Source organism: Pinus tabuliformis, chromosome 2_1 (assembly GCF_031772625.1).
Source record: "Pinus tabuliformis cultivar Carrire ecotype Pingquan chromosome 2_1, CPIR1, whole genome shotgun sequence".
Classification (NCBI taxonomy): Eukaryota; Viridiplantae; Streptophyta; class Pinopsida; order Pinales; family Pinaceae; genus Pinus; species Pinus tabuliformis.
The window spans coordinates 89,944,007-89,955,554 of NC_142299.1; positions in this window are offsets into that span (position 1 = coordinate 89,944,007).

Consider the following 11,548-nt stretch of genomic DNA (forward strand, 5'->3'; position numbering starts at 1 on the left):
TTTCTCTTCAAAGGAAAGTCCTAATCCTAAATTAATATTTTGAGGAGCTTGTTCAGTACCTAGATTTATCAATTCAAACCTTAGGGTAGAGCTTTGGAGCTTTGCATTAGTTACAGGTTTAAACCTGTCTTTAATATCATAAAGATCTTCCAGCTTTACCACAGGCTTAGGAATTGCATTTTCCTGAGGTGTTTCTCTCATTTGGGAGTCATGCTCATCTTCCTCAATGATTTGATTATCATAGGACTTTTCAGAAGTTAAGAATTGTAAAATATCCTCATCATGGTTGAATACTCTCCAATTAGTGACATTGTCAGGAACTGAAGGCCTAAAAAGCAATTCTACAGAAAATCTATCTGGGCTGTAGCCTTCAGAAGGTAGGAGCTTGGAAGCTACATTAGCTAGGAGATCGGCTGCCGAGTTTTGAGACCTGGGAATGGAGGAAATGTTGAATGCGGAAAAGTGTGAGGTAAGTTCTTGTACTAGCGATTGATAATGCTTGAGGTGATTTGAAAGACAATGAATTGCATTCCTCACCTGTTTAACAATAATTTCAGAATCGCCAAATACTTTTATATATTGCACTTTAAGGCCGATTTCTTTATATAATCCCTGGACTAAGGCTTCATATTCGACTGTATTGTTAGTGCATTCAAATTCTAGCCTACAGGACAGCATTGTCTTTTCTCCTTGTGGGCTAACCAAAATATATCCTGCTCCTGAGCCCTCGCTAGACTTGGACCCATCGAAATATAAAGACCAAAATAAAGAGGTATCAACAAATGTATTTACAGTTTTCTTAGCATCATTGAAACATCTAGACCTATCAGTTTGTGAAAAATTCTCAATCTGAGATGTAAAATGATTGACTGAGAAAGGAGATGGTTGGGCAACAAAGTTGCCAAAGAATGATTCTGATGAATAATGCCCCAAAATGTTGTTGTTGAACGCTACGGGTTGGTTTTCTTGCTCAAATTCAGTAACTGTGTGGGTCATATGTTTCTCTCGATCGATCCTTATTTGATTTGTCTTACCCTTATAGGGAAGCCACATATGTGACCAATCAGTGGAAATATACCCATGCAATTTTTTGGACCAATCCCTACTCAAAATTAAACCGTAAAATTCAGGTATATCGACTATTAGGATGTCAATCCTTTGTACTACTCTGGGATCAGCAGACAACCTGATAGTTACGGAATTAATTTCTCCCACAACTTGCACTTTGGTCCTGTCCAACTGTACAATATGGATAGCAGACTTCTGGGGTTCAATGTTCAATTTAGAACAAACTGAAGCTGGCATTATGTTAGACGATGCCCCTGAGTCAATTAAACAGTTGTGCAGGTTTCTGTTATAGATCTCATAGGTTAGAAGGAAGGGTGGAGTATGAGAATTTGATCTATCTCCAATCAGAACTAAATCGGTAGCTTCAACCATACCTGGAGGAGGTTGGCCTGAATCATTAGCAGCTTTCGCACTGGGAAGAGGTGTAGAGGGAACAACATTCAATTCTTTAAGAAGTAATTTCTGCTGATGCTTTAATTTACTAAGTTCAAACATGGTAATGTTTGCTTTAGTTTTCTTCATGTCATCAACGATGTTATACTCCATTGAATCGGATACCACTAATGTTTTGGATGTTGAAGGAGTACTAGAAGTTGAAGGCTGGTTTTGGGGAACTGCTACAGGTGATTTCTTTGCAGGTGTTTTTTCTTTGGTTGTAGCAGCACCAACACTCCTTTTCTTTGACGTTACCTGAACAGGTTCAGAAGTACTTTTGCTCCTAGTAGTGACTGGGAATGCTTCTTCTTCATTATCAGTATCAGAGTTGGGGAGTATAAAATCCCACATTCCATGACATTCCACTACTTCTTCCTCATCGTCAGTTGGTAAGATTGTTTCCTCTTCCTCTTCTTCTTCTTGCTCTGAATCTGCATTAGATATGACATTTGGTGGCTTTGATTCATTTCTCTTATAAGTCCTAAAGGGTCTTTTGGTTGAGGTTTCGGCTACCTGTTTCTTTATCTCAATCATTTCATTTGATAAAGTTTTTAGGACTTTTTGCAAACCTTCCATGTCATATGGGTCTTTTGGGGTCTTCTTCCTTGAGTCATCTTTAAAAGAGACTTTCTTGGCTTTTCTGTCTTCCAGAGCAACTTTCTTCTCTAAAGCATTGATGCATTTTTCCACAGCAAGTGCTTCTCTCATGTTTTCAGCTAAGGTAGGTTTCCCAGCCCTGTCTACAAAAATGGCTATATTGGCAGGTAGGGCGGTGATATACCATTCGCTTCGAATTTGTTCACTTGGTTTGGAGGCTGTAGGGATTTTATTCAGGAGTTTATTGAAGCGGGCATTAAATTCCTTAATTGGTTCCCTATGCTCTATTCTCAGATTGGAGAGATCGTTTATTAGGGTATCCAAAGACCTATCATATCCATATTTGGTAAGAAACTGCTCTTGGCAAGTGTTCCAACTGGTAATGGAACCAGAGGGTAAAGAGAAATACCAGGATCTTGCTGATCCTTGCAAGGTGTAAGGGCAAAGTCTAACAACAACATCTTGTTCTGTTACTCCTTTCAATGACTTCTAACATGAAATTATTAATGTGTTCCTCAGCCTGGGTTCCGTCATCTGGATTAAACTTGGGTAGACATTTTTCAGGATAATCTGGTAATGGATGCAATGGTGCAGGCATATTGACTGCACCAAGTTTGGTCCATGGATCTGCGATTATAATAGCAGTAGTGGTTGATACTACCGCTCGAACTCCAGATGTCTGGGAAGGAAATAATGTTGAGGAATGAGCAGGTTGAGATGCTGAAGCTTCTAATGCCTGGTGAACAACAATATGTAATGGGGGAGTGGATGGTTGACTTTGCAGATGAGAAGTTGAAATGGAGGATGTGGATGAAAGCTCTTCACCGTCAGATCCTTCAGTATATTTCTTCGCCTTTTTCCTTTTGGGTAAAGGGAACTCAGTGGGTTCAATATCGAGCTTTTCGCTCTGAAGTCTGGTGAGAGGGTGAGGTAAATTGAACTGCGAAGTCGCACTGCTTTGTGATACCTCATATTTCTGTGGTGAAATCGAGAAGCTCTGAAGTTTGTGGATAAGAGACTGGACTTCAGGTGATTCAAGACTTAATTGTTCTGGAGTATGATGGGTTTGAGCAGTGGTAATTGATTCCTCTTCTTCTTGTTTGGATACTGGAGAACCAGCATGCGAATGAGAAGTTCGAGGGGATTCGGAGGGAGAATTACTCTTAGAATGGCTTGCAGATTTGGGTTTGCTTGCCATTCACAGTCGGGCCCTCCTTCTAGCGCCAAAAATGTTGAGGCCTCGAAAATTGCTGCAACAACATTGGGGATAACCACCCGGTCCGGACCTTAGTACAACTCCTTTTCCGTTTGGAATAGTGGCTCCGACTGGGGATAATGGGACCAGTTTCCCAAAAGTGGATAAACGGGATGAATGGATGATTTATAAACTAAACTAGCGATGAGAAAATAACTAAAACTATTAACAAGAATACAATAACTATGATCTATCCCGGGGACTTATTGAACTTTAAAGTGCAGCGCTTGATGATCTGTGTCTATAAACAGGCATATAGATGACTCTATTTAGCAGACATAGACATTATTTCATTCATGATTACTATGCTTAAATAGTTAAGAAAAGCGATTGAAGCGATATTACCACACTTATCATTTATATCATTGACATATACATGATTAAAAAGAAAGGCACATCATAAAACATCCAATAGTGGAATGAATGTAGATCTGCTGTTACAGCGCATGCATATAATCAATAATAGCAAGAATAATCACATAACAAGTCATATGAAAGGAATGAATTCAGACATAGATAGAAATACCATATGAGCTGCTTGACACTCCCAATATCAATCGCTACTTGTAATTCTTCCTTCAACGCAGAAACATTCTCAACAAAGACAATAGTGCACAATTGCATCAAAACTTCCTTGTTGAATTAAGAACAACTGGTCCAGTTTCATAAAAGAATATTCACTGAAGCACAATAGTGCAATTTCTTTAAGTCTGGTACAAAACTTTACGACCCTTTCCAAAACAATGAAAGGGTCTATAAATACTAAATTAATCTAAATATCTAATAAACTGAAATCCTATTAAATCGGTATCAATAAATTTTGATCCTATTTTCCTCAGCGATCTGGCACTCGGCGACATGATTCATCAAGTAGGCTGCTTGCCTTTAAATCTGAGCTGACTTATCGCAAGCATTGGCTCTACTTCAGGAGGTTTGTTGAGGCGCGAATTGAGCTGGGCGGCATAGGTGGCATCCTGAATATCGGGAATCATATACCCGATTGCATCTGTTAGGCACTTAAGGGCGGCTCTCTGTGTATGCGGCTTTACCAGGAAGAACCAATATGTGTCCCAGGTTAAACTATTAATCCCAGCGATTAATCTCCCCTTTTCCTCTAAATCAGGAGAACATGATTGCTCCAATGTGTTTTTTGTTGTCAACTTTCCTGGTGTGCATTGGGAGATCATGTTTGATAAATAAAGAGTGTTATTAACCAGTTCGACTAGATTGCTGGAAGTTGATTTACATCTTGAAGCTGCCCTCTCTGCTTTCATTAACTGGGACTGCCATTCCGTAAAGAGTATATCTTTATGTGTTTCTAGGATTCTGGGCAAATTCGCGCTTGTCCTTGATCAGAATCTTGCTAGTCAAGAAATGCAGCTATGGTTTCCTCGGCTTGATCTAATTCAGTTCTGGCCTTTTCTACCTGCTTATTTATGGATGCCGTTAATTCACACAGTGGCTCTGCCTGGGCGATTTGTTGACACAGAAGCTTAATTTGAGATATTAATGCAGTGTTTATTTGTAATGTTTCTGTTCTAAATTCAGCCACTTGTGGAACGCCCTTTGTTTTCTCGAGCTGTGATGATAATTGAGCGATTTTCTCATCTTTTGTCTTCACCATTTGCTCGTTCGCTGCCTTTAATTGTGCCAATGCCTCTGATAATTCCTTCTGTTTTTGGATCGCACTTTGGTCGATCGTTTGCTTTTCCGCCTGCAATTGTTGAGTTAGTTGATTATTTAATTGTTGTTGCGTCAACAATTGCTGCTCCGCCTGTTCTGCTTTCTGCTGTGCTTCGGTCAGCTGTGTCTGTAACGAGAAAATCTCTTGATCCTTGGTTTTCAACAGAAGACTTACCTCCGATGCCTTATCAATTGTTGCTTCCGAATAGGCTCCCGCATACTGCGACAGTTTTGTCAGGTCGTCGGAGGGGTCAAATTCCTCCTTCCAAACCACATTGCCCGTAACAGTTTGCTCTGGGAAAAGGGAAGGTTGATCAGTCCTTCTTCTTTTCCTTCGTCGTTTAACCACTGCTTTATGCCTTGGGCTGTAGAAGACATCCAAGGGAGGAATATCTTCTACCTACAAAATGATTTGGTCGGAGGGGTCCTTTGGTATTACCTCAACTTCTTTAGAAATGGGTGGGCCGCTGGTTCCACTTAGAACCTGAGGTGAAGTGATGTCCTGCGTATCCGTTGTCTTGGAAGTGTCTGTATCCTTTGAACATTCCAACCCACTGATGATGGAATCAAATTTCTTCCATTCCTGGAGCAATTTAGGGTCAATACGAGTATCTATATTGACATCAATGGTGGTTTGTTTTTGCTTTTTGGCTTGGGATTCCTTCCGCACATTTTCTAGTTCCTTTTTCTGCCTTTCCTCCTGCTCTTTTCTCTGCTGTTCCTCGTGCTCTCTCTTCTGGCTCTCTTCCTGTGAAGGAAAGAGTCTGCTAAGTCCTTGAGAGTACCCTCAGATTTCTGAGTTAAATCCACAGTAGCTTCTACTGTTGTCACTGCTGGTTCTTCGGCTTCAATCAGGTTGTAGGTACCTTGCCAAGTAACTCTAACGAGACTCGTACATGTAGTATCAGATATCAATCCCTTCTTTTTGTCCATGACAGCTTGTCTTGTAGCTGGTGTAGCGGAAGCGCCTGTGGTCTTCTTGGATTTCTTGCCCATTTTGCTTGAGCTTTCTCCTTTGGATGAATTCTGCACAGAGGTGAAAATAAACGTAACACAGAGATATGCCAATGAAAATCCAATATGGGAAAGATATATTGATCAAAGCGTGCTGAGAGATTAACTCTTAAAATTGGCCGCGAATACAATCCATGGGAAGATCTTACAATTACATTAAATGGCCGTTTAAAACCTGCCACCCCTTAAATGCCCATTATACCATTATTTGGCCGAATGACCCATTTAAGCGTGCTGTGGATGTTTTGGCGGTTGAGCGCAGGTGAATGAATGCTTAATAGATCAAGCTTTAAATATGAATGAATCGTAATATTCCTCCACTTAACGACTTTTTGAAATTTGCGCTTTATAATAATCGGGCATCGGGAACACTTAAATCCTTATGTTGACAATTTTGAAACCCCGATCGCCGATAACGAAATCGCATCGCATCGGGGTGAATGGGCATAACAATGTGCATAAATAGTGTATCACCGATTGCCGATTGCGATATCGCATCGCATCGGGGGTATGACCTGGGCGCCTTATTATTGTGCATAGGATATTGCCGATTGCCGATTGCGATATTCCATCGCATCGGGGTGAAAGGGTTGGGGTGCTTTAAGACTGCGTAAAGAGTATCGCCGATAGCCGATAGCGATATCGCATCGGCGGGAACCCATATGTCACTTATTTGTTTTTTCTATGCCATTGCGATATGCGATCTTGCGATCGCTTTATCGCAATGATAAAAGATTGTTTTATTTGATCAAAAATGGGTTTTTTAAAAGGTTTTATATAATGTCTTCATTTGGTTATCAGACCTTTTTTAACAATACAATATTGATACCAATTAAACTCTAAAGGGACCCATTTCATATGATAATTTTGTAAATAAACATGATATGAAATGGGGGGTTGTTGTAGGGCACAACACACCCACATTGGGTTTCCACCTTATATCTGGTGTTCTTTGGTGTGACTATCTGTTTTTCTTGTTCATGCTCATTATTTTATGGTGCTGACATGCAAAAATAATTCAAAGTATAAATAAGGAAGATTTATTAAAAGAACTTGATAATACTGATTCACCCCCCCCTCTCAGTATTATTTCCAACATGTTGAATGGCTGTGAAAGGGCCGGTGGAATCAAAATATGTGATTTTTGATTGGTACTCTTGAGGTAAAGCCCCAGCATTAGCAGGTAATTGCAGGGGTGCATATCTATTAGCCATATTGGCAGGTATAAGTGGAACAACGGGGATAAGTGGAACAACTGGAGTAACGGGGATCACAGGAGTAACTGGAACGCTGGAAACAACAGTAGTGTTAGTATGTACAGTGAATGAAGGTGTGGAAGGAGTACTACGAGATGTAGATGATGAACTAAGGGAAATAGGGGTTGACCGGAACAAAACCTTGACAGGAGTCGGAATACTGCTAGGGTAAGCTGTTTCAGGGCTCAAATCAGCAAAATTTTCCTGTCTTTCTTGCTTCCTAAGGATTTTCGAGATTATGTTAGGGTTTTCAAAAACAGCTGGAGGGTTGGGATCTGGATTTGATCTGGTATATCGTGGATTTTTCTTGGGAGCCAGCTTTCAAATTGTTTTTTGGGTATTTTTCCTGGGAAAGTTTTTGTAATCAACAAGGGACTAATTAAAATATGGGACAGCTTGTTTGTAACTTAAAACTAGCATGAAGATTGACTAAAGCAGCATTTATTTACTCTTGTTAATGCAAAGTAAAAAACAGTTTCAAAGGCTTCCTGGCTGACATTCAGGCTTCATCTGTAGTTTTAAGAGATAAACAGGAGTTGGAAAGTTTGATTTATGGTCTCAGCGGAGCTTTCTTACCATCTTCGTGAAACTATCTGAGGAAGGTCCCCAGCGGAGTCGCCATTATGTTATCACTCAGGTTGTCCTTAAGCTCCAGAAAAGGATACGGTCGAGGTAACCACAGACCAACTTTGGACTGCAGGTTCTAGCCAACCTGCAATCAGAGAGGGCTCTCTCTTTATGATTTAGCTTTGTTGAAAAGAATTTTAGGCTAGGTTTTGAGTTCAGGGGGTTTTTGTTTTGTTTTGGTGGGAAAATTGATGTTTCCAGACAGAGAGGCAAGGCATAGTCTGGAAGTTTCAAACCATTGGGCGTGGATTCGAGGAGGAGAACTGCTGGTGCATTTATTCGGTCACAAGAGAGGTAAAATTGAGCAAGATAGCTGAGAATGAAACAATATTTCAGGTTTAAATGATGGGAAGAATGCTAAGTAATGAGAGGAAGTTAAGAATCTCTCAATCAGCTTAACAGATGGAGGTAACAGAGCTCTACCTAGGGGCAGTGAAGAATCCCTAGATAATTGGCCAACACAAGTGAATCGGGGTAAACATGAGCCAGGAGGAATTCATATTCATAACCAATTCAATTAGAGGAAAACATAAAAAAATAGCAGAAATTGAGCATAGAGTGTATTCAAACAAATTCTAAGCTATTCTTTCTTTCTGCTATTTAGATAGTGGTAAACAATAAACAGAGGTAAGATGCACTTATTGCTTTAGGCTGCAACACAAGAATTCCATCTTCATATCTCCAAAACATTCATTTACAACAGTCAGTTTGCTCTCCAAGCTTTCAACAATCTTTGATTATAGAAAAAATTAGGTATACAATGCGAGTCTCTAGTGAAAATTCTCAATCAACCAACCCTTGTAACAATGTAGAGGGCGGTATATATAGGGCAAAACTATCTACAGAGTTTCTTTATTACATCTTGACCTAATCAGGTCTGAAAGAAAGATGATTACTTAACCTAATCCTATCCAGAAATAAATGCAAAAAATATCTCGGGCTGCGCTCAGGGCCGCCGTATCAAAACTGAGTAAATGATGTTGTCCTTGGTGGCTTGCTGCAGTGTTTTCTGAAATAAATGTGTATGGGTTTCTGCATCTCTGCTGTCTGTCTACATTTAAAGCTTTAACTGTGATTTGAGGGCAAGGATGGGCTTACGCCTCTTGATTTGAATTTTTGGGGGAGCTCATCAATGTTTAGGTGCTTCGAGCCCCTAAAAAATCTTTGGCTGATACTCTTTGGCTCTTCATCTTCCTCTGATACTCTTTGGCAATAAACCGATGCTGTTCTGACGTGCTGTGTGTTAAATCATCATTTAATGGCCGCTGTTCGGCCTCTGTTTTCTTCAAAACTGTTTTCTGCTCCTTTCTAAGTGCTTCGCGAAGAAAAATGGTTCTTTCGGCGCCTTTCGGGCTCCCTGGGGGCTGCAGAATGAAAAGATTCCCTAAAGATTCCCCATTTTGGCCCAAAAAATCTAGCAATGAGGCGCAAATCGCTCATCAAAAACTGCCTTAGAAACTGATTCTGGGGCTCCGAAGTGCGATTTTTGGCCTTCGTGCCAAAAAGTGCTGATGACATCAGCATGACATCAACGGATGTGACTTCGTACGGCGGGTGACGTCAGCGATGATGTCAGCATGATGATGTGGCGGGATGACGTCAGCGGGTGACATCATCATGTACAGACGGTGACGTGGCATGTACAGTGGCAGGGTACGGTGGTAGGAGGCCACGTGGTAGGTGACTCGGCAGGTGACGTGGGGCTTACGTCACAGGGGAGGGCGGTAAGCGGTTTTGGGCGCACCGCCTTAGTGCCTGGGCGGTTTTGGGGGGATGGGCTCTGCCAAACCCTAGAGCTTGACGCGTGGCGGGAGTACGACGGTAATACCGCCCATCTCCCAGATGCTAAGCTTCGGGCGGTTCGGGGATGGGAGAGCCCGTCAGCCGTAGATCTGCGGGGCGGATGATCCAACGGCTGGCGGCGATGGCGAGTCGGCGGGGGTATACGGGCGGGGAATATGTGCAGAATATTCCAAATTTAATAACGCGCGCAGTTGGGGTTTGAAACTTAGGTTTAGTGGGTTTGGGGTTAATACGAGCGCAGGTTAAGCAATTTATGCCCGAAACTTAGGATAAGGGGGAAAAAAGTGGGTTTTTGAGGGTTTTAGGGCTAGGGAAGAGGTTATTAATCTGGCCAGGTGTCAGATTAATCCCTGCTTGGACATGGATGGGCTAAAAGCAGCCCCAGATGGACTGTTCTTTCCCTGACCTAGAAAGAATATGGCTATATTGCCAGGGGGAATATTTACATAGGGGAATTTTATATACAAAGTTTTAGTAGGGGAAAGGGGAAAACTGATAGGGAGTTATATAATACTTGTTAGTAGTTAAGATGAAGATGATAAGCAGGTGCCAAGGTCAGGGACCTTAGGCTAATTTTGGGGAAAAGATTTTGAAAAGAAATAAAATCCTTGAGTGAAGCAGATCTTCACCAAGGCAACTGATATGGATGATGATGAAACTAAGAGGAATCAAGCAGATGTTGACCTCTTTGGGAAATTAGTAAGTGACTTGGGGAATTAGAAGAAGGGGGAGTTAGTTATGTCCACCTTTGAGCTCCCTTGCATGAAAACTGCCTGCACTGTGATCTGTAAAGATAAAGCACTTTGTAACAAAAAATTGATCATAAATTGCCTTTCTGCAACCACACAGCTACCTACCCAGCCTACCTTCCTAACATTTTTTCTTCTTTTGAATTGGGTGCACTTAGACTTGCAAACCCAGATTTACAATTTTTCTTTTGAATTTTTCCTATCTAAATCTACACTTATTTCTGCCAGGGCCTGGATTAAACAGTTGGGTCCCTTTGATTCTCTACCTATCTACAAATCTGCCAAGATTAAACTGTTTGGACAGATATCATTCTCCATATTCTAAAACAGGAAATTGAAACCTAGGGAGACCAAGATTAAACTGTTTGGACCTCCCTTAAATGAAAACTCTTCAAAAACTGGAACTACTCATCAAAAATTGGAATACAGCAGTGCATTTGGACTAAGCATACTTCATGGCACCTCGTGGAAATATGGAACACTGTAGCCTACAAAGTATGACATATTTGGCATGTAAAAATGTTAATCATGAAAGATGATACCCTGTTGCAACAGGAGGCTAACATATTCAAACTGGAATTCGGGCTTTTTGGGGAAAAATTGACCAAACAACAAGTTTGGGGACTGTTTATGGCAGCTACAGACTGTTTTTACCTTGAATTCGGCTTTCTTTGATAGAATTTTCAGTAGAAAACTGAAATTGCAGGGTTTCAGGGAAAAATGAATAAATACCTGTGTTAAAGAGGAAAACCGTACAATGGCAGGTTGGTTGACAGGCTGCGAAGCTTGTTGCTGTAGTCTCTTGTCTGGGTGGTGGGCTGAATGCTCGGACAATCGACTGAACGTTAGTTTGCATGGAACATAGTTTGCAGAGAATAATGGTGAAATTGACGTTTTATCGTTTATTTAACGAAATTCAGGTTGGCGGGACTTTTTGGCTTTATTGGGCGGATGACGTAAGCGTGATGTGACGCTTTGTTGTTATGCGAAGGGTGGTAAGCGGTTTGCTCGCACCGCTTTTGGAGTCGGGCAGTTTTAGACGGAGGGCGAGCGAGCATATG